This window comes from Prionailurus bengalensis, chromosome C2, assembly GCF_016509475.1.
Source record: "Prionailurus bengalensis isolate Pbe53 chromosome C2, Fcat_Pben_1.1_paternal_pri, whole genome shotgun sequence".
In the NCBI taxonomy this organism is placed as follows: domain Eukaryota; kingdom Metazoa; phylum Chordata; class Mammalia; order Carnivora; family Felidae; genus Prionailurus; species Prionailurus bengalensis.
In genome coordinates, this window is record NC_057350.1 from 100,903,347 (window position 1) to 100,927,750 (window position 24,404).

General features: G+C 35.4%; 1 pseudogene; it reads right to left on the reverse strand.

Annotated features, from left to right (window-relative positions):
• Positions 1 to 23,339: 23,339 nt before the first annotated feature.
• Positions 23,340 to 23,919, reverse strand: LOC122491011 (annotated as a pseudogene).
• Positions 23,920 to 24,404: the final 485 nt, after the last annotated feature.

A 24,404-nucleotide genomic window follows, 5' to 3' on the forward strand; every position in this document is an offset into this window, starting at 1 on the left:
ACGGATGCAAAAATTCTCAATAAGATACTAGCAAATTGAATTCAACAGCATATAAAAAGAATTATTCACCATGATCAAGTGGGTTTCATTCCTGGGATGCAGGGCTGGTTCAACATTCACAAATCAGTCAATGTGATACATCACATTAATAAAAGAAAAGATAACAACCATATGATCGTGTCAATCGATGCAGAAAAGGCCTTTGACAAAATCCAGCAACGTTTCTTAATAAAAACCCTCGAGAAAGTTGGGATAGAAGGAACATACTTAAAGATCATAAAAGCCATTTAGGAAAAGCCCACAGCTAACATCATCCTCAACGGGGAAAAACTGAAAGCTTTTTCCCTGAGACCAGGAACACGACAGGGATGCCCACTCTCACCGCTGTTGTTTAACATAGTGTTGGAAGTTCTAGCATCAGCAATCAGACAACAAAAGGAAATCAAAGGCATCAAAATTCGGAAAGATGAGGTTAAGCTTTCACTTTTTGCAGATGACATGATATTATACATGGAAAATCCGATAGACTCCACCAGAAGACTGCTAGAACTGATCCATGAATTTAGCAAAGTTGCAGGATACAAGATCAATGTATAGAAATCAGTTGCATTCTTATACACTAATAATGAAGCAACATAAAGACACTGATTCCATTCACAATTGTACCAAGAAGCATAAAATACCTAGGAATAAATCTAACCAAAGATGTAAAAGATATGTATGCTGAAAACTGTAGAAAGCTTATGAAGGTAATTGAAGAAGATATAAAGAAATGGAAAAACATTCCGTGCTCATGGATTGGAAGAATAAATATTGTCAAAATGTCATTACTACCCAAAGCTATCTACACATTCAATGCAATCCCAATCAAAATTGCACCAGCATTCTTCTCGAAGCTAGAACAAGCAATCCTAAAATTCATATGGAACCACAAAAGGCCCCGAATAGCCAAAGGAATTTTGAAGAAGAAGACCAAAGCAGGAGGCATCACAATCCCAGACTTTAGCCTCTACTACAAAGCTGTCATCATCAAGACAGCATGGTATTGGCACCAAAACAGACACATAGACCAATAGAATAGAACAGAAACCCCAGAACTAGACCCACAAACGTATGGCCAACTCATCTTTGACTAAGCAGGAAAGAACATCCAATGGAAAAAAGACAGTCTCTTTAACAAATGGTGCTGGGAGAACTGGACAGCAACATGCAGAAGGTTGAAACTAGACCACTTTCTCACACCATTCACAAAAATAAACTCAAAATGGATAAAGGACCTGAATGTGAGACAGGAAACCATCAAAACCTTAGAGGAGAAAGCAGGAAAAGACCTCTCTGACCTCAGCCGTAGCAATCTCTTACTCGACACATCCCCAAAGGCAAGGGAATTAAAAGCAAAAGTGAATTACTGGGACCTTATGAAGATAAAAAGCTTCTGCACAGCAAAGGAAACAACCAACAAAACTAAAAGACAACCAACGGAATGGGAAAAGATATTCGCAAATGACATATCGGACAAAGGGCTAGTATCTAAAATCTATAAAGAGCTCACTCACCAAACTCCACACCCGAAAAACAAATAACCCAGTGAAGAAATGGGCAGAAAACATGAATAGACACTTCTCTAAAGAAGACATCCAGATGGCCAACAGGCACATGAAAAGATGTTCAGCGTCGCTCCTTATCAGGGAAATACAAATCAAAACCACACTCAGATATCACCTCATGCCAGTCAGAGTGGCCAAAATGAACAAATCAGGAGACTATAGATGCTGGAGAGGATGTGGAGAAACGGGAACCCTCTGGAACTGTTGGTGGGAATGCAAACTGGTGCAGCTGCTCTGGAAAGCAGTGTGGAGGTTCCTCAGAAAATTAAAAATAGACCTACCCTATGACCCAGCAGTAGCACTGCTAGGAATTTACCCAAGGGACACAGGAGTACTGATGCATAGGGGCACTTGTACCCCAATGTTTATAGCAGCACTCTCAACAATACCCAAATTATGGAAAGAGCCTAAATGTCCATCAACTGATGAACGGATAAAGAAATTGTGGTTTATATACACAATGGAGTACTACATGGCAATGAGAAAGAATAAAATATGGCCCTTTGTAGCAACATGGATGGAACTGGAGAGTGTGATGCTAAGTGAAATAAGCCATACAGAGAAAGACAGATACCATATGGTTTCACTCTTATGTGGGTTCTGAGAAACTTAACAGAAACCCATGGGGGAGGGGAAGGAAAAAAAAAAGAGGTTAGAGTGGAAGAGAGCCAAAGCATAAGAGACTCTTAAAAACTGAGAACAAACTGAGGGTTGATGGGGGGTGGGAGGAAGGGGAGGGTGGGTGATGGGTATTGAGGAGGGCACCTTTTGGGATGAGCACTGGGTGTTGTATGAAACCAATTTGACAATAAACTTCATATATTAAAAAATATATATAATTAGCTTTCCCAATGTCACTAAAATAATGAAGTGGCAGGCACAAATTTAAACACAGGTATTTCTAACCCGGAAGCCATCGCTCATATCTTTCCATCTGTTCAGACAACAAACAATATACCAATTGAGGGTTTTATAATATAGAATTCTATTTTTTCATTCTAAGCAGCCATTTCAATACACAAAACTGAAGGCGTATCTCAGGGCAGGCCAAGAGAGTTGTTTTGTCATTCTAAATTATGTTGAAATGTGCTTTTCTACTGTTAGAGTGTCCTTGACAAGTACAGAGAATTTGACAAGAAAAGAAAATGGAAGTCAGAAGGGGAGAGGTTTTAAATGCACAGATAATAGACTCATTCTGCTTTTCCCCATTGATATTCCTTTACTTATCTCAGCAACAGCATTAACAACTCTAGATAAGCTCCCCTTCCCTATTTATATAATATAGTAAAAGCCAGATATAAAGAAAAGTTAGAGTTCAACGTTTGCAACTAAGTGTTAAATCACTTAAATTATTTCTTCTTTGGATAGCACCAAAATCTTTATGGAAATTTCCTATTTTCATATCTACTGTTTTTTTTTCCTCATTAAGAGAGTTCTAAAACTCAATATCTTTGAGATTTTTTTCAATAATTTTCTAAACTGCAAAAAAGGAATAGAGACTCACCTGGACCCATTTATATTTTTAATAGAGTGATAGTTGGAAAAAGATCAAATGTCATCTAAATCTATTTCCACAGGTTTCAAAAGCAAATTTATGAATATATAATAATGGATATTGTACCACCTTTCTAAGAGGCAATTAATTTAGCAATGTATAAAAAGCTGAAAGAGAAGTAAGGTAGAGAGAGAGAGAGAGAAAGAGAAAGAGAAAGAGAAAGAGAAAGAGAAAGAGAATGAGAATTTAGCCTAGTAATTTTTCTTATAGGAATTAATCCTCAGGAAGTAATCAGAGAAATTCATAAGAAAACATTTATAATGCTATTTATCACAATGTCATATAATAGCAAAAAAAAATAGGAAATGTAGAAATAGCATAAATAATTCAAGATAAGCAAATCATAATAAATCCCTGTGCCAAACTTTTAGGTTGCTTCCGGCCAGTATTTAAAAAATATTCAAATGGGCTTAACCAGTATCGGCACACGTAATCGGGTGTATAAATGAGAGCAATTTGTGAATCAGTTGGTTTAGCCCCAAGTGAGTTCACCAGGTTGTTTCTGACTATCTACCATGTCTCCTCAGTGTTGACTTTATCTTCACTTGTATGCTTGGAAAACTCAGTACAGTATAAAACACTGACAGCATAGTTAGTATATGTACAAGTAAATTAAAATCTAGGTTCAGTTAAGCAGCATATGTGTTGCCAGGTGAAGTGAGGAGACCCCTGGCCCTAAGGCCTCTGCCCAGCCCATTCCCAGATGTCACTGGGTCTCTCCTCTCCTGGTGGGAAAGAATTCAGTCATGGACCAGACACAGTGCTCCAGTGGTATAAGTGAAGAGTTGATTAAAGGAGAGTGTGCTCTGGAAATATGACAGTGGGTGAGCTCCAGGGAGAGATACACCCCTGGGATTTGGGTCTCTATCTTCTGTTGTTAACTAGGGGGTAGAATATTTATTACTTGGAAAAGGGGATTTCTTTGGGAGCAGGATTTTGTGGTCAGAATCTCAGACTTTCTTTGTCTTAGGCCTCCTGTTTTCTCTATAGATTTTTTGCCTTTCCACCTTCTAGTTACTCTATTTAGAATGTTAGCTCCTCAGGCTTCTTGTTAAACCCCAGTCACTTTTCCTGCAAAGCTGTCGCATTTTCTAGGACACTTAGTGTCACTTCCTCTGTGAAGTCTTTCTTGACCCCATAGATAAAGCTAACAAACTTTACTTCTCACTATTACTGGTCTAGAAGTTCTTTGAAGGTAGATAGCATGTCTTGATCTCTTCTACATCTTTGGTGCTTCAAGCAGTAACTTTATGTTACAGGCACTTAGTAAGCGTTTTAGGAGCTCAATGTATAATGAATGAATGAAAAACCTTTTCCTTTAAAATGTCTTCTGCATTTTGCAAAGTTGTAAACTTGTCAGTGTAATAACAGGCTGAGACTGTCATTGTTTCTGACTTAGGATAAAAACCTTGTAAGCACATTAGGATAAATGACACTGTTCTGTATCAGTAGAAAAATGACTGAAGAAGCCAAGTTGGGGTAAGTGATTGTGCTTGATATAACTACTGGATTAACAGAGACAGTTGCCAAATGTCTAAATGTTTCTTCCTCTACATTAATCCAACTTTAATGATTAGCTGATAATATTGTATAGGAAAAGATCAAGTTTCAGACTAAAAATAGACACTCAATATTTTTTACATTGTATATATTTTCTTTCTTATTGACTAGAAAAATGCATAATCCCCTATACTATTGGTGAAAGAAGTATGGCTTTTAAGTAAATAGCTTAAAAAATGTATTGATGTGACATATACTCCTCAGTATGTAATATACATATAATTATCATATTTGAAGTAATATTAAATAATTAAATAAATAAAATATTGTCTTCACTATGGTAGCTGAACTAAGTCTGCAGCTACTTTAAAACATCAAACAAGGGAGGGACTGGAGACACCAGGAAGCACCAGGAATCTTTCCCCCCACCTAGACAAAAATTACACTGGCAGGATCTATCTGATGTAATTATTTTGGATCTCTAGCATCTGTTGAGGACTTGCAAAATCCAGGGGAAGGCTTAGATGGCAAATTGGTTAATTTTAGTAAATTTTAGCTTTCAGCACCATAGCAGCTATGGATGCCCCACCCCAAACTCCATGGCAGGAAGCTGAGCAGATGGTGTTGGAGCAGCTTATAAACAGCTTGCAGAAGCCAGGGTGGGACAAAACAACTTTGTCCTCCAAATACTAGGGACTGTTCTCTCAGAGCTGATTTTTGCTTTTAGTCTCAGAGATATGGACAAAGAGACACGTGGCCATTGTTGTTGTACTTCTTCGTATCACTGCAAGACCCTCACCTCAAGCTAAAGTGACTTCAAGGAGATTTAAAGGGTACTGGCTTTTTCTCCCCTTTATTTTTCTCCTTTTGGAGGCCAGACATAAAGATCAGGATATTCCAAAGCAGGGAAAGGCACAGGGTCAGTGTTTCCACCTTAGGGTGATTCTCAGCACAGAGACAGCCTATAGCAATAATACAAAAACAAAAACCAGCAAATTCTGGGGAAAGAAGAAAATATGATTTCTAGAGATGCCACATTATTACATTCAAATGTCCAACAAAAAATAACATGGCATGCATAGAACAGAAAAGTATAGTTCATCCAAAGGAAAAAAAATAAATCAACAGAAACTGCCCTTGAAAAAGACTTGATGGTGGATCTCTTAGATAAAGACTTTAAAACAATTGTTTTAAAGCTATTGAAAGAACAAGGTAATATGTGCAAAAAGTCAAGAAATTGATATATGAACAAAGTAGAAATATCAATAACAAGATAGAAAACCTAAAAAAGGAACTGAAAAGAAATTATACAGATGAACAGTAAAAATGACTAAAATGAAAAACTCATTACAAGGATTCATAGACAGATTTGACCAAGCAGAATAAAGAATTAGTGAACTTAAAGATAAGGCAATAGAAATTATTGAGTCTGAGAAACAGAAGGAAAAAATAATAAAAAGTGAACAGAACCTAAGAGACCTATGGGACACCAAAGGACCTATGTGTTGTGCAGTCCCAGAAAAAGAAAAGGAAAAGAGCATACAAAATATTTGAAGAAACAATGGTTGAAAACTTCTCAGACTTGATAGATCATAAGTAAAAACATCTAAGAAGCTTAAGAAGCTCTAAGACAAACTCAAAAAAACCCATACCAACACACATTATGACCAGCTGTCCAAAAACAAAGAGAAAATCTCGAAAGCAACAAGAAGGAAGTGACTCATCATATATAGGCTATCCCCAACAAGAATATGAACAGATTTCTCATCATAAACTTTAGTAAGAAGAAGCCAGTGCACTAGTATATTCACGTGCTAATAGAAAAAACTGTAAGCAAACAAAAAAAATCTATACCTGGCAAACTGTCCTACAAGGGTGAAGAAGAAATTAAGACATTCCTAGATACACCAAAGCTGAAGGACTTCATTATCACTATACTTGCCCTGCAAGAAATGCTTAAGGGAGTCTTGCGGGGTAAAAATGAAAGGACACTTGACAGTAACCTGAAGCAGAGTGAAGAAATAAAGATATCAATAAACGTAAATACATGAGCAATTGTAAAAGCTAGTAAAATAGTAACAGTAGTTTGCAACTTCAGTTGTTTTTGTACAAGTGTAAAAGACTAATACAAAAAAGAAAAACCCTAACAATTATAAGTTTAAAAGCTAGTATTATTATCACTTTGGTTTATAACACCACCTTTTACTTTCAACACTAACTTAAAAGATCAATGCATTTAAAAATTATTAGTTTATTTTGGAGTCATACAATGTATAAAAATGTGATTCTGTGATATGAAGAACTAAAAGGGTTCAGGGACAAGCTGTAAAAGAACTGATTTTTGTATGTTATTGAGGTTAAACTGTATAAATTCAAATCAGTGTGTTATAAGTTTAAGATGTTAAATGTGTTCTTTGTGGTAGATATAAAGAGATTAGCTATGTAATATGCTCAAGACAAAAGGAGAAATAAAAATTTAAATATTTTGCTAAAAAACAACACAAAATAAGACAATAATGCAAGAAATAAGGGACAAACACTGTAAATGTCTATAGCTGTAAATTTCTTCTTTAGCATTTGCTTTCACTGTTTCATTAAATTTTGGTATGTTTCATTTTGTTTTCATTCATCCCTAAGTATTTTCTAATTTTTCTTGTGATTTCTTTGTTGATCCATTAATAATTTAAGAATGGGAGGCTTTTTAACTTCCACAAATTTGTGTATTTTCTAGTTTTACTTCTATTGTTGATTTTTAACATCATCTTGTGTGGTCAAAGAAGTTTTCTTTATATGATACCTGTCTTTTAAAAACTATTGACACTTACTCTATGGATTAACATATGGTCTCTTCTGGAAAATGTACCATTGAGAAGAATGTTGTTGAGTAAAGTATTCTGTATTTTTCTATTAGATCTAGTTGGTTTATTGTGTTGTTTAAAGACTTCTATTTCCTACTCATCTTCTTTCTGGTTGCCCCAAAGGGAGAGTTTGGTCAAGGGTAAAAACTTTCATCTATCAGAAGAATAATGTCTGAAGATCTAACATAAAATATGGTGACTATAGTTGACAACACAGTATTGTATAATTGATGTTTGGTAAGAAAATGAACTTAAATGTTCTCACCAAAAATAAATAAAGAAGTAAGTAAATAAGTAAATAAAGTAATGGGTATGTTAATTAACTAGATGGAGAATCTTTATACAATGCATATATATATCAAATCACCACAACACACACTCAAATATCTTATAATTTTAATGTTAATTATGTCCCAATAAAACTGATTTTAAGAAATAAAAAAATATATATATATAAACAAAAGATCTCAAAACTTTATAGCTTAAGGAATTATAAAAGGAAGAGCAAACTAAACTCAAAGTTAATAGAAGTAACAATAAAGGTTAGAACAAGGACAAAAAATAAAGAATAGAAAAACAATAGAGAAGAGTCAATGAAACCAAAAGTTTGTTCTTTGAAATGATCATCAAAATTGACAAACTTTTAGTTAGATGGGTTAAAGAGAGAGAGAGAGAGAGAGAGAGAGGAACATTCAAATTACTAAAATTATAAATGAATGTAGAGACATTATTACCAATTTTATAGAAATAAAAATATGAATGTACTATTGAACAACTGTATACCCACAAACTGTATAACTTAGATAACTTGGATACATTTCTAGAAATACAAAACGTACCAAGACTATATAATAAATAAATAGGAAATCTGAATGGACTCTTAACTAGTAAGGAGATTAAATCAGTAATAAAAATCTCCTGATTAAAAAAAAGCCTAGGATCTGATGAGTTAACTGGCGAATTCTACCAAACATTAGAAAATACCAATTAGGTATTATTAGAAAATACCAATCTTTCTCAAACTCTTCTGAAAAATTAAAGAGGAGGGAACACTTCCTAACTTATTCTATGAGATAAGCATTAGCCTGTTAATGAGGCCAAAGACAGTACAAGAAAAGAAACTACAGACCAACATCCCTTACAAGCTTAGATAAAACATCCTCAAAAAAGAACTAGCAAATCAAATTCAGCAGCATATTAAATGGACTGTATAACATAACCAAATGGAGTTTATTGCTGAAATGCAGATATGTTTCAATATATAAAAATCAAGCAATATAAAATACCATTAACAGAATGAGAGAAAAAAATGACATGATCATCTCAGTTGATGCAGAAAAAGCATTTGCTAAAGTTCAAATTCATGATAAAAACACTCAACACATTAGGAACAGAAGTAAACTACCTCAATATAATTGAAGCCATATAGGAAAAACCCCAGTGAACTTCATACTCAATTGTGAAACACCACAAGATTTTTTCCAGAGATCAGTAACAAGGTAAGGATGCCCACTTTTGCCACCTCTATTCAACATACTGAGCAGGAAAACAGTATGGAGGTTCCTCAAAAATTTAAAAATAGAACTATTCTATGACCCAACAATTGCACTGCTAGGTATTTACCCCAAAAATACAAAAATACAGATTTGAATGGGTACATACACCCCGATGTTGATACCAGAATTGTCAACAATAGCCAAACTCTCGAAAGAGCCCAAATGTCTGTCAAATGGCAAATAGATAAAGTGATGTGGTATATGTATGCAATGGAATATTACTCAGTCATCAAAAAGAATGAAATCTTGCCATTTGCAATGACATGGATGGAGCTAGAGTATATTATGCTAAGTGAAAAAAGTCAGTCAGAAAAAGACAAATACCATATGATTTCATTCATATGTGGAATTTAACAAAACAGATAAACAAATGGGAAGGAAGAAAAAAAGAGAGGGAAACAAACCATAAGAGACACTTAACAATAGAGAACAAACTGAGGGTTGATGGAGGGAGGTGGATGGGGACGGGCTAGATGGGTGATGGTTGTTAATGAGGGCAGTTGTTATGATGAGCACTGGGTGTTGTATGTAAGTGATGAATCACTGAATTCTACTCCTGAAACCAATATTGCACTGAATGTTAACTAACTAGAATTTAAACAAAAATTTAAAAATAAAAAAATAAATACAAAGTCAAACAAAACAAAACAAAAAACATAACACTGGATATTCAAGGCAGAGCAATTATGTAAGTAAAAAAGAAATTCTAGGGATCCAAATTGAAACAGAGGAAGTAAAATGATCTCTGTTCTCAGATGATATCATCTTATATGTAGAAAATCCTAAAGATCATACACACACACACACACACACACACACACACAGGCTGTTAGAACTAATAAATGAGTTCAGCAGTATATATATGATAGCAGAATATGAAGTCAGCATACAAAAATTGCATTTCTATATGCTAAAAAACAATCTGAAAAGGAAAGTACAAAAACAATTCCATTTATAATAGCAACAAAAAAATAAAACACTTAGAAATTAACTTAAGCAAGAAGATAAGAGACCTGTAAAATGAAAACTATAAACCAATGCTGAAAAATATTAAAGAAGATATAAATAAATAGAATCACATCTTACATTTATGAATAAAATGACTCAATATTCTTACGATGTCAGTACTACCCAAAGCAATCTACAAATAGATTCATGTAATTCCTATCAAAATTCCAATGACATTTTGTGAAGAAATAGAAAAACCCATTCTAAAATTCAGGTGGTATCTCAAGAGACTCTGTATAGCCAAAATAATTTTGAAAAGGAATAACAAACTTGGAGAATGCATACTTCCTGATATGAAAATTTATAACAAAGTTACAGTAATCAAAACAGTATGATACTAGCATAAAGGCAATGGAATAGAATACAGAACCCCAGAAATACACCTTCATATACACAGTCAAATGATTTTTGACAAGATACCAAAACTTTGCAATGGGGAAAAACAGTCTTTTCAACATACAGTGTTGGGGAAACTATCCACATGCAAGAGAATGAAGTAGAACCCTTTTCTCAAACCATACGCAAGAATTAACTTAAAATGGATCAAATACGTGGATATAAAATGAAAAACTATAAAACTCTTAGGAAAAAAAACACAGGAGAAAAGTAATATGACATTGAATTTGGCAATAATTTCTTGACACCAAAGGCACAGGCAACAAATGAAAAAAACAGACACACTGGACTTTATGGAAATTTTTAAAAATTACACATTGGAAGTTAATACCAACAGAATAAAAATGCAAACCACAGAATTAGAGAAAATATTTGCAAACTATATATCTGTTAAGGGATCAATGTACAGAATATGTAGGAAACTTCTAAAAGTCAACAACAAAAAACCAAACACCCTGACTTAAAAACTGGACAAAGTACCTGAATATTTTTCCAGAAAAGATATACAACAAATGGGCAATAAGCACATGAAAAGGTGCTCAACATCACTAATAATTAGGGAAATGCCAATCAAAACTACAATGAGATACCAGTTCAGACCCATTAGGATGGCTACAATGAAAGAAAGAAAGAAAGAAAGAAAAAGAAAGAAAGAAAGAAAGAAAGAAAGAAAGAAAGAAAGAAAGAAAGAAAAGGAGGAAGGGAGAAAGAAAGAAAGAGAGGAAGGGAGGGAGGAAGGAAGGGAGAAAAAAGAAGAGAAGGAAGGGATGAGAAAAGAAAAGAAAAGAAAAGGAAGAGAAGAGAAGAGAAAGGGAAAAGAAAAGAAAGAAAAAAGAAAAGGAAAGAAAAGCAAAGAAAAAAGAAAAGAGAAAGAAAAGATGTACTGATAATGATGTAAATTTGGAACCTCCGTGCACTGTTGGTTGGAATGTGAAATAATCAAGCCACTGTGGAAAACAGAATGGTGGTTCCTCAAAAAAATTAAAAATAGAACTATTTATATGATTCATCAATTCCACTTTTGGTTACCTACCCAGAAGAATTGAAAGCACGGTCTTAAAGAGATATTGGTGGTCATATTTATAGCAGCATTATTCATAATAGCTAAAATGTGGAAGCAACCCAAGTGCCCATTGACATATGAATAGATAAGCAAAGGTGGTATATACATAGAATGAATATCATTTAGCTTTAGAAAGAAAGGATATTCTGAAATAAGCTATAGCATAGATGAACCTTGAGGACATTATGATTGTGAAATAAGCCAGTCACAAAAAGATAAACACTGCATGATTCTACTTATATAAAGTGTCTGAAGTATGCAGAATCATAGAAAGTAACATGGTGGTTACGAGGGGCTAGGAGGAGGAATGTGGAAATGAGTATAGAGTTTTAGTTTTTCAAGATGAAAACAGTTATGTAGATGGATTGGATGGTGGTGATGCTTACACAATATTACAAGTGTATTTAATACCTCTGAACTGTACAGTTAAGAATAATTAAGATGACAAGTTTTATGTTATATGCATTGTACCAAAATAAAAAGAAGTGGAAAGAATCAAGTAAGGTTTTCTTAGGGTTTGTTTTTCAAATTGAACAATATCCTCAAAGGGACTACAAAGGCCCTTTTCCCCAATGCCAGATGATCACAAGCATTCTCTAACCATAAGTCCATCTGGAGGGTTTTCAAACAGCAGCAAGGGACCAGAGGTTACTGGAAACACGTGTTACTCCCAGCTGGCATATCAAAATCAGTATAACAAAAATAACCAACAAAAACTATCTTTTCATTATCTACTTTCTTTGCATGCATTTCCTCTGGAGCAATATGCAAAATTACTTTCCCAATAAAATCTCCTGCCCCTCTCTGTTAAAAACTTGTCATCCCCATGCCTCACCTTTAATATATTCCTTATTCTCCAATGCTCTTTTTTTCACCCAAAACTTGCAAAGGAGTTTTTTAAATGTAGAATTATATTTCAATAATCCACCACTCTAAATTTTGGAATTATCAAGTATTGCCACTGAGGCAAACCTGAGCAGACAGCTGTCTCAGTCTTAATATACTTCACAGAGATTCCCATTGCTTTTTACTTGCTGCAGTTATAGTAAAGAAGGCTACTGAAAGGTCATGGAGTTATGGATTTATTCATGAGATCTAGATAGAAGATATGACCTTTCATATTTAGATTTAATCCAGTGAACTACATCATTTCCATTATTTTAGTTGGCTGGTCAGAGCCCCGACTCATCAATGAAAATGCAAATTGTTATTAGTATATCACTTACTAAGGCAAACAAAAATACATTCTCTAAATACAACTATTAAATCCATGGATAAATGATTAAGTCTGTAAAGCTGAAATGATCACATATACAAATATTCTTAACATAACCAGTAACTTTATATTACTAATATTGGAAATTGGATTTTATGTGACTTACTATTAGGGTTTTGTTCTATAGCAGCTCTGTTATCAAATTCCTAGGTTCAGTTCCTGCCTCTGGCACTTACATTTGTATGACCCTTACCAGTTAAGTCTCTGTGTACTAATCTGTAAAATGCATATTACACTTGTATCATCTCATGTGTATTACACTTGTATTTTATCTGTGAAGATAAAATAAAACGTGATTTATTTAGGAACTTAGCATAGTGTCTGACAGTCAGTGCTCAACAAGTGTTGGCTATTATTAATTTTAATGAACAAAAGGGAGATTGAAAGTCTGTAATTCTCTTATTAAACAGTAAAAATATGTCATAGTTTCTATAAAAGTTATGATATAATTTGTATAAAAAGTTGAATCTATGTTGTTATAAAAGACAGAAAATACTTCTACATTACTCTTATTTACCTAGTGCCTAGATGAAAAAGAATAGAGGTAGCCTTAAGCAAAGCTGTGTAGTCTCAAACTTCCAGATTATTCTACAAATTTTGCTTTATGGCTTACCCACACAGTTGTAGTCTCTGACTCATTATTTTTCTTCTCACTAGTCTTAAAACAACATGCGTTTCCTTCTTCAAGTCTATTTCTTAAAAAAAATTATAGAAGGCAATACTAGTACTTTATTTTATTCTATGGAGATCCTCACACTATTTCCTTGTTTAGTTCCTTGCATTCATCTGACTGTCCCTCCTCTCCATTCTTTATATCTGCTTCAGGAAGTCTTAAACTATGAACTTAGTCTATATCCTCTCAGAAGTTTAATCATCTGACTACATAGGAAACTGTTTTCCAACACTAACACTTTCCAACACTTTTCTTTCTTTCATTATTTTTCTTGACAGTTTATACATCAACTATGGAGTTCCATTTATTGGCAAAGGCAATCTGCTTAATAATTTCCTATTAGAAATCTCTGGACCCTCCTGGTCTTTGCTAGAGTTGGCACTATTTGAAAGGACTGTCACAAAATAAAATATATGGTCAATAAGCAATTAGTCAAGCAATTTTGTCTCCGTGTTCTTCTTACTGCAGGTGATATTAGAAAGTCCAAAGTGTAGAGACTTTTGGCTGAATGAAGACTGCCACATTTTTGAATGGATAAGGCCAGTTCTATTGAAAAGCTCATGCATACAGGGAGTCCTAAGGACTGAACATAGGTGATCATCGAAAGTAGTCAGAAACAAGAAAAGACACTGGGTTAACACACGCTATCAAAGCAGCAGCATTCTAGAATGAGAAACAGGGAAGAGACTATGCCAACATCATCTAAAGCAGCATAGAAAGAAGGAAGAATATAGAAGTAAGGAATGAGGACTACTGAATAATATATAAGTTGTCTTGCTTAAAAGCATAGTTTCAAGAAGACTGTGCAAAGCATTATATTAATAAAATAATTATCATGACATTGACATAGTGTGATAACCCAATTTTGTAATCGAATTCAGTAAACATTTATCAAAAGCCTATTATGTATTATACATAGTATTAAATAATACATAAGGATTATACTATGTACTAAGGAAACAAATATGACATGATTCTTATCCTTACTATGCTTATTGTTTAATAAAATGAATCAGCAAGGCTGTGAAATTTTATTTAATTTTGGAAAACTATACCTTCTAAGTTAATGACATGCAATATAAATTAGGCTGGACAAGTCAAAGATGATTTGCAATTTTGATGACCTACCATAAATTGCAAAATTATTATGATAAAGAGTAAAATAATTGCACATGAATTCAAAACTTTAAAGTAATAAAATAAAAACAGATATATTACACAAATATAGAAGCATGTATTAATTGAAATATATAAAGCAAATGATATTCTAAGTATAGAAGCATTTGAGGATATCAGAGAGAGAAATGATGACCAATGTGATAGATAAAATTAAACTTTTTTAATTCCTACCAATTCTTATATGTTAGTCAGATGCAACAAACTGAAAAATATTCATCAAGAATGTGATAGAAAAATGCTATTAATTAAAAAGTTTAAAAAACATTGCAAAATTTATATTAATTTATCAATAGAAAAAGTGGCACGGATATTCAAAAGACAGTTCACTGGATAGAATATGAAATCGCTGCTGAATATTTAAAATTTTAATCACATTATTCAAGAAAAGTCAATTTAAATAATAATGATATTCATTATCAATAGCTTCTATTGATTTATCAAAACTTAAAAAAAAAGTGTGAGCCACTGATCAGGACATAAAAGAGAATCAATAGAAAAAAGAAATTAAAAATAATAGACGAAAAGTAAACAATGTGAAACACCTTTTTAAGAAAACAAAAAGGAATCTGAAATAGAGCTTAGTTAAAGAAACTTGCTTTGAAGTGCTTTATTTTTCTCAGACATCATGGAAGGATGAGAAGTTCTGTATGTTGAGAGAGTGATCCATTGAAACATGGAGGTGAAATGAGAGAGCCTAAGTCATGTGTCTTGTTTTGGCTAAATGATATGCAAGACTGACAGCTAGAAATAAAGATTTTGAGAAATCAGAACAGGGAAAACACTCAGCAATTAATAAAAGAAGGCTGCCAAAGAGGAGAAAGAATGAAAGTTCTATCTGATTTCTGTAAATTTATGGTGAGTCAAGTTTGTTAGCATGTAGAATCTTCTCCCCCCTCATCTTCAGCAGCCGCTCTGTCATCTGCTTTTAGATTGGATGCTTCAGTGATTAGAGATCAGTAGTATGCCAGGGGAGGGCATCAATAACATAACAGATCTCAGAGCCCCTGGATGGACGGGTCCACTGAAATGAGGGGAATGCCAATATTTGAAGAAAAGGTATTGAGTCCTTAATGGTTCTGGGTGAAATGAAAATGAAATGATTTCTTTTTTTTTTTTTTTTAACGTTTATTATTGAGAGACAGAGTGTGAACAGGGGAGGGGCAGAGAGAAAGAGGGAGACACAGAATCTGAAGCAGGCTCCAGGCTCTGAACTGTCAGCACAGAGCCCGACGTGGGGCTTGAACTCACAAACCACAAGATCATGACCTGAGCTGAAGTCCGATGCTTAACCGACTGAGCCACCCAGGCGCCCCTAAAATGAAATGATTTCTAAGGAGACTAGCATAAGTTGGGAATACATGATTGGGGAATTCTGGAGGCTGAGGTGATGTCATGGTACCTTTAAATCACATCATTATGAGCTAGAATAGTTCTTACTGCCTTCATTTTTTACAGATGAACTAAAACTCGAACTCGTTTTTTGCTATGTTTCTTTGAGATCTGTGGGATGTTGAAGTTGAATATGCTTATATTTCCTATGTGTACTTACATAAAAATCAAAAGGTTTATGCTTATTACAAATATAGGGCAATGCTGAGGAACTGGTCAAGTACAAAAATTTAACGAGCTAAAAATCTAACCAGTATCCCATTTCTTCTGAGCCCTTTGGATGTGATGTGTTTTCACAACTGCCACAAATAGTTCCAAGTACAAATACTTCCCTGGCCTGCCTCTTCCTCTTGCCTACTTCAATCACACATAGATTCATTCCTATCATTGAAATTTCCTAGATTTACTCAAGTCACTGGCCATGTTTTCCATTATCATTGGTTCACTTTTTTTTGAATGTTTTATTTATTTTTCAGAAAGAGAGAGAGAGACAGAGAGAGAGAGAGAAAGAAAGAGAACGAATGGGGGAGGGGCAGAGAGAGAAGGAGACACAGAATCAGAAGCAGGCTTCAGGCTCAGAGCTGTCAGCACACAGCCTAACACGGGGCTCAAACCCACGATCCACGAGATCATGACCTGAACTGAAGTCGGATGCTCAACCGACTGAGCCACCCAGGCGCCCCTGGTTCACTTTTTTCCTTTTTTAAGTTTGTTTATTTATTTATTTAGAGAGATAGAGAGCGGGAGAGGGGTGGAGAGTGAGGGAGAGAGAGAATCCCAAGTAGGCTCCACACTGTCAGTGCAGAGCCCAATGTGGGGCTACATCCCATGGACCATGAGATCATGACCTGAGCCAAAAGCAAGAATCGGATGCTTAACAGACTGAGCCACCCAGTCACCCCCAACAGATTCACCTTTTAATCCACCTTTAACACTCTAAAGAATATCAACCCACTAACCAATGGATCCTAAATTTGCCCTTGATATGTACTGCTTGTGTGACCTTAGGAAAATCATTTCATCTTTCTGTACCTCGAATTTTTGGCCTGCAAAAATGAATATTATAAATATATTTTGGATAACATATATGAAGGTACTCAACATGTAGTAGAGGCTTGATAAATAGTAGTGTTCTTTCTTCTCCCTCTCACTAGATCTTCACTGCTTAGGATCTCCTAGATTTCCTCTTCTGATCACTCTTTTCCACCTCTTTCCTCAGTCCCTCTCAAATCATATAGGAACCTCTCAAATCACAAATCTCCTTTCCTGGAAGACTCTTCAATTCCTATAAGTTTCCCTTGGATGGATCCCCACTAAAAACACTTTACCCTTATTTCTTCACCACCTTTCACCCTTTAGAATACCAGCTCTTTTTTAAAAAGTTTCAAACTCCTAAAAAAAAAAAGTACCTTATTTCTTCTCAGTTCTAAGAGACTGTCAGTCTGCACTCACCATGTGAGACTTCCTTCCAGAGATGCTTCATCAGGGAGAGTGAGAACCTGTGGCTCTTTATGGTGTTCTTTAGCTCCCAGGTGCCTAGGATTAGGGGTTAATGGAGGTGGAGGGAACACAAGTAGTCAATAATTTCACATGATGGCCTTTCAGTTTCTTGCTTTAAAATGGAGAAAAGCAACAAATAAACAGTTTGAATATGGATTAAAATATAGCAAAGTGCATCTATAGAATAAAATTGAGCATTATTATTATTTTTTTTTTTTGAGAGAGAGAGAGAGAGAGAGGCAGAGCATGAGCAGTGGAGGGGCAGCGAGAGAGAGGGAGACAGAGAATCAGAAGCAGGCTCCAGGCTCTGAGCTGTCAGCACAGAGCCCAATGCAGGGCCTGAACTCACAAACTGCAACATCATGACCTGAGCCAAAGTCAGACGCTCAACGTACTAAGCCACCCAGGCACCAGGAGAGTGGTGAAAGCATTTAATTAATGTGCAGCTTTCAAGATTTGTAACTATTTACTTTTAAGGAAACAGCAATTTCTCTATAATATGAAGAGATTTAAACACATACACACTCTACACCAGTGCTAATAGAAATGCAATGCTAACTTCATATGCAATTTAAAATTTTCTTTTATTTTCTTTTAGAAAGAGAGAGAGCATGAACAAGCAGGTGTTGGGGAGAGATAATATCTTAAGCAGGCTCCACACTCAGTGCAGAGTCCAATGCAGGGCTCGATCCTGTGACTTTAGGATCATGACCTCAGCTGAAATCAAGAGTCAGACATGCAACTGAATGAGACATCCAGGGACCCTGCAATTTAAAATTTTCTAATAGCTATATTGAAAAAATGTTTTATATAATATTCTTTTAATAACATATTTAATAGAATATATCCAAGATGTCATTTCAATCAATCAAAAATTATGAGACATTATGAGACTACTTTTTTTGTACCAAGTCTTCCAAGTTCAAGGGCAATGTTGATCAGATAGATACAAGCTGTGGTAGGCTAATATTAGCCTCCTATCTGCAAAGGTATCCACATCCTAATCCTTGGAACCTATGAATGTTACCTTATAAGGCAAAAAGGACTTCCTAGATATGATTAAAGTAAAGATAATGAGATGGAGGTGTGATTAAATTGAAGATATTGAGATGGAGAGATTATCCTGCGTTATCAGAAGGGGTTTTAATTGTAATCATATTTATCCTATTTATTTTTATGAGGAAAGCAAAGGGAGATTTCACCACTGAGGAAGAAAGAGAATACGATGACAGAAGCAGTGATTGGGGTAATGTGGCCACATGCCAAGCAATGTCAACAGCTCACAGAAACTGAAAAAGGCCAAAATCAAATTGTTCCCTAGGGCCTCCAGAGGGAATGTGGCCATGCAAATATCTTGATTCAGGCTCAGTGATACTTATTGTGGACTTCTGGCATCCAGAACTGTGAAGGAATACATTTCTGTTGCTTTAAAAGTTGGTGGTAATTTGCTGCAGCAGCTACAAGAAACTAATACACAAGTCATTTAGAGTAAAGTAATAACATTATATTCTCCCCTTTGTTGTCAACATCCAAAGACCTTTGCTCCTATTCCCAGAAACTCCTCAACCAGTATCAGTGCTGAAAATGTCTTACTTTCATCTCACATGGTTTCAACTACTACTCATATGCTGAAAACTTCCAAATTTGTATTTCTGTCTTTCACCACTCTCCTGTACTCCAAAGCAATATTACCAAATATTTCATGGGCATCACCAACTGTGTGTACCACAGTTATAAACAACTAGTGATGCCCAACCTGGACTCATCATTGTAACTAAAAACTATCTCTTTCCTAGATCCTCTGATCCTTTCCTAGATCAGCTAATGGACCGGTCTCCCATCTCTAGGGTAGCTTATATTTTATGCTGAATATTTATAACTAATTTTTCACTGATTGCTGGAACTTTCATTTTGCAATAAACTCTTTTAAGAACCAAAACATTTAAACTATAAGAAATAGATTTTTAATATAAAATCTACTACTAAAGGTTGCTCTGAGTTGCACAGAATATTTGTGACTTTAATCATCTACCACATGTGGGGCCATAATATCACAGACCACATGAAAACCAAATCTTAAGGGGAAACAGTAGCATTTAGTTTAAAATTTTAAAAAGAAAACCATGTCAGTAGATCTTGATTTAATTAATATGTAAAGTGGGTTTATATATCACTCTGTGAAATGCAGCTTTTCAGTTAGATTATATGACTATTCTAGGGGCGTCTGGGTGGCTCAGTCAGTTAAGCGTCGGTCTTTGGCTCAGGTCATGATCTCACAGCTTGTGGGTTTGATCCCCACGTTAGGCTCTGTGCTAAACAGCTCAGAGCCTGGAGCCTGCTTCGGATTCTGTGTCTCCCTCTCTCTTTGCCCCTAACCCACTCACATTCTCTCTCTCTCAAAAATAAATAAACATTAAAATTTTTTTTTAAAAGATTCTATGACTATTCTAAATTAATTTCACTTTTTCACTCTCATTTTTTTTTAATTTTAGAGAGAAGGAGAAAGAGAATACAAGTGGAGGAGAGGGGCAGAGGGAGAGAGAGAAAATCTTAAACAGGCTCCATGCTCAACGCCCCTCAATCTCAAGTTTTCTTAAGCACACACAACAATATAGTAACAACTATTCATAGGTTGGCTCTATTTTCCAAAGAAAAGCTTTGCAAAGGGTTAAATGATACATGACTTAAATTGACTTTAAGTTATTTCAAATAGAAATTTTAATGCCAATAATAGTTATAGTTTTATTTAATCAATGGACTCTAAAGCTTTTGGAAGGTAATTATTCTATGGTGAAACACCTGAGATTATTGTGACTAAAATTCTAAAATACTTAAAACTTCAACCTTGAAGGTTAAAATGATAAGCTTTAGGTGAATAAAAATATAAACATTTGTAGATCGTAAAGTCATAGTAAAGGTAATATTCTTTTTTGAATTAAGAAATGTATGGAGAGTGAATATATTTGGAATTTGTTGTATACACACAAACTTAATAATTATCTCCACCAATTTGTAGTATATTGCCAGTCTAACGTATCAAGCTGTAAACTACAGCAGCTGTACATACAAAAACACACTTACAAGGGGTGCCTGGGTGGCTCAGTCGGTTGAGCGTCCAACTTCGGCTCAGGTCATGATCTCGCAGCCCATGAGTTCGAGCCCCGCATCGGGCCCTGTGCTTACAGCTTGGAGCCTGGAGCCTGCTTCTGATTCTGTCTCCCTCTCTCTCTGCCCCTCCCCCACGCATGGTCTGTCTCTTTCACTCTCAAAAATGAATGTTAAAAAAATTTAAAAACAAAACAAAAACACACTTACAAAAGAGACTTTCACACTTTCTTTCTTCCCCGCCATCAATAAATTTGTAGAAATGTTTTAGCCTTTAAAACAACCTTATAAAACAATCTAAGTGTCCTACAATGGTATTGAACTATTTTGTAAAAGAGTTTTCTAAATTTTGGTTTACTTTTTTTTTTTTTTCAAACTCTTTTGCTGGAAATCTTTTTTAAAAATGTCAAGTTTAACACTTTCAGGAAATTGAAACAAAATTGGAGATAGAAAGAATAATTTTTTTTCTGACAGAAACAAACAAAAATCACCTAGAAAATCAGATGATGAGAGTTCAAAAAGGGTACATAACTTATTTTTGAAAATCTACACTGGAGCTGCAGAATAACTTGGGTTCTGAGAAAGACTTTAAAGGTTCTCCTTTTTTAATCTTAATAAATTAATATCCTGTGATAGAATAGAAAGAAATTGAGACAGCTTCTGTTTACTGTAGCATCCAAGTTTGACAAGATATTGAAAAAAATCATAGAGACATATTATTTGATGAATTTTGTTATACAAAAATGCTTGTTGAAAAATGTTACTTTGAATAAAGGAAAAAAACAGTGCTGGTAAAAATACTTTATTTTGAGAGACAGAGAGAGAGAGTTCATACACAAGTTGGGGAGGGGCAGAGAGAGGGAGAGAGAGAATCCCAAGCAGGCTCTGTGCTGTCAGAACAGAGCTCAATGCAGGGCTTTGTATCACACACCATGAGATCATGACCTGAGCCTAAATCAAGAATTGGAAGCTTAACTAACTGAGCCACCCAGGTGCCCTACTTGGGCTAAAATTTTTATGTGTTCCAATAAAAAACGTAAAATGAAGAATATTTTTTATTTAGCAGAATTAACTCTGAGTTTACAGGTACCTTAGGAAAATACAGATGATTTTTTTCTCAGGTAAAAATATTTCTGGCCTACGGAACTTTAACAACAGAAGCAGCCCGTTACTTCAAATTTATTAACCATAAAATACAATTCTGAGAAAGACTGCAAGCAATTTTATTTTAAAAAATTATCTGAACACATTAAAAAAATCATTTTACAACGACATAGTTTGAGACACAGATATGGCTAAGAAACTTATTAAAGTATATCAATATAAGTCAAAGACAGTAATTCTATTTATGTAATTTTTCAATATTTTGCTTTGTTTTGATATATACAGGTATGCATTTTTACTTGTACAAGTAATTTTATTTGTAAGAATAGTTTTGAATAAAAGTATGTATTCACTAATACAATAGCAACAAATTCCTTAAGATATAAAAGTCAACATTATAAAAGTTTGATTATTTTAGAACCTTCTTTATTTTCATAAGTTTTAGGATTTGGATAAAAAAAAATTATGCAGTCTTCCTATTCAAAAGTGAAATCAAAGGACCTGGCAGATCTTCCTTCTCTCTCACAGTCCTGACCTCGCATGCAATAGATTACCATATCCTACCAATTTTTCACGTTTTCTGTCTTTTTTTTTATCCACACAATGATTTTATTTTTATTCAACTGTAAGCAAACAGCAGAATTAACGCAACGTTCCGCAACTCCAGATCAGGGTTTCTTATACAGATGGGGAGTGAACAGTTTAACAGGTGCAGACTTGAGGCTTTCTGACAACCTCTCACCCAGCGCTGAAGCTCATTTGTATGGCCTTGCCTTAACCACAAAGCGATTCTCCCTATAGCTTTTTCCAGTATTGCTCTTTAAAAGAGCCAGAGCGGGGCACTGAGCCCTAGTAAGGAGTCCGAGGATGTATCACTTTGGGAGTTAGTGGCCACACCAGTCTCTGGCTATCCTGGTGAGGGACATAGCAGTGAAAACACTCCCAAAAGTGCCATCATGCATAATTCTGGACTCGGGCTCACAAAGGCAGAGGCAACAAATCTCTCTCTCTCTCTCTCTCTTTTAAACCTTTCTTAAGGATTCTTTGATGCTCTGCTCTGTTACTATAGACATGGTCATTTTTTCTTCTTTAAATTCTGGATTGCTATTCTTTTTTTTTTTATTTTTTTTAATGTTTTTATTTATTTTTGAGACAGAGACAGAGCATGAGCGGGTAAGGGGCAGAGAGAGAGACACACACAGAATCGGAAGCAGGCTCCAGGCTCTAAGCTGTCAGCACAGAGCCCGACACAGGGCTCAAACTCACAAAACACAAGATCATGACCTGAGCCGAAGTCGGACACTTAACCTACTGGGCCATCCAGGTGCCCCTGGATTGCTATTCTTATATTCACTATTCGATGACCCCAACCTAGTACCAAAATATTCCCCAAAATACAGTTCAAATTTGTTCAAAACATAAACCTGGGTGTGAACCTCTAGAATTATAATGGTTAGGCAGAAGGAAAAGTCACTCTAAACCACTACCTGATGGCTCAGGCCTCACCTGTGAGAATGGGAAGCTGGGAAGCAGAGAAATCTACATGCATCACTGAACTTGAGAACACTGCTCAACACCTCAGGGACGATTTCTGTCTCCTAGCATACCTCTGCTTCCTAGATAGCTGCTCATAGAGTTTGGCCACACAGTCATCTCATTCACCCTGGTAGCACGTGCCAGCCACCAGGTGCCCGAGCTCATACTTTGAATTTGCCATGGTGGTCTCCAGATCAGTTGCTGAGAATGGGCTCATCATCCTTCTGTGACCCATTCTGCTGGTAAACCAGCCAGATATAGCAATTGAAGGCTGTGCCATTGGGAGGCGCAGAGTCGACATAATCAGAGAGGACTATGCCACTGTTGATGTCATTGCCCCTCACTCTGACCACCAGAAAATGGTGCCATTCCCTGTACTTGGGGTCCTTCCATCTGGGAGCATCTGGATCTGTCATGACCAAGGTGTAAGGTTTATGTAGCTCAAGACCACCCCATGAAGTCCTGGTGGGTCTGTTCTTATCCTGGGTGGGTGTCAGCAATTTGTCCAGCTGTCAACCTCCACCCTGGCATATTTGACCTGCAGCAGATGCTGTGGCTGCTCATCCACTTCCTATAAGCTCAGTCCTGGGCCATTTGCTGAGGTCTATGGGCATCACGGGGACGGGTTGGGCAGACAGCTGGGAAGAGTCTTGGGAGGCAAGGTACCAGCCTGCAGCACCGACTCCAAGTGGTCCACAAAGTGTTTCAACACATTTTCTTATTTCACTTCATTGGTTTAATTTAAGTCCTCATTGTGTCTTACAAACCTATGTGGTAACTTCCTACTGTATTCATGTCTTTGCCTCTACACACTTTCTATTAATTAGGAATTAACAGGAATTTTCAAAACTGGAAATTCTTATAGGAATTCTTTTGAAAATTCTTAACAGGAATTTTCAAAACTGAAAATCAATTTTGTTATTCAAATACTACAATCACATCAGGGATACTATATTTGCCATAGTCTAAACGCCAAAGTCCTTCAATGAAATTATAGAGTATTCTATGATTTAGTTTCTGCCTTTGTTTTCATCATTTATGTAGTCCCACCTCATTCAACTCAGGCTATATGCTAACTTCTCTGCCATTGCTCCTGATT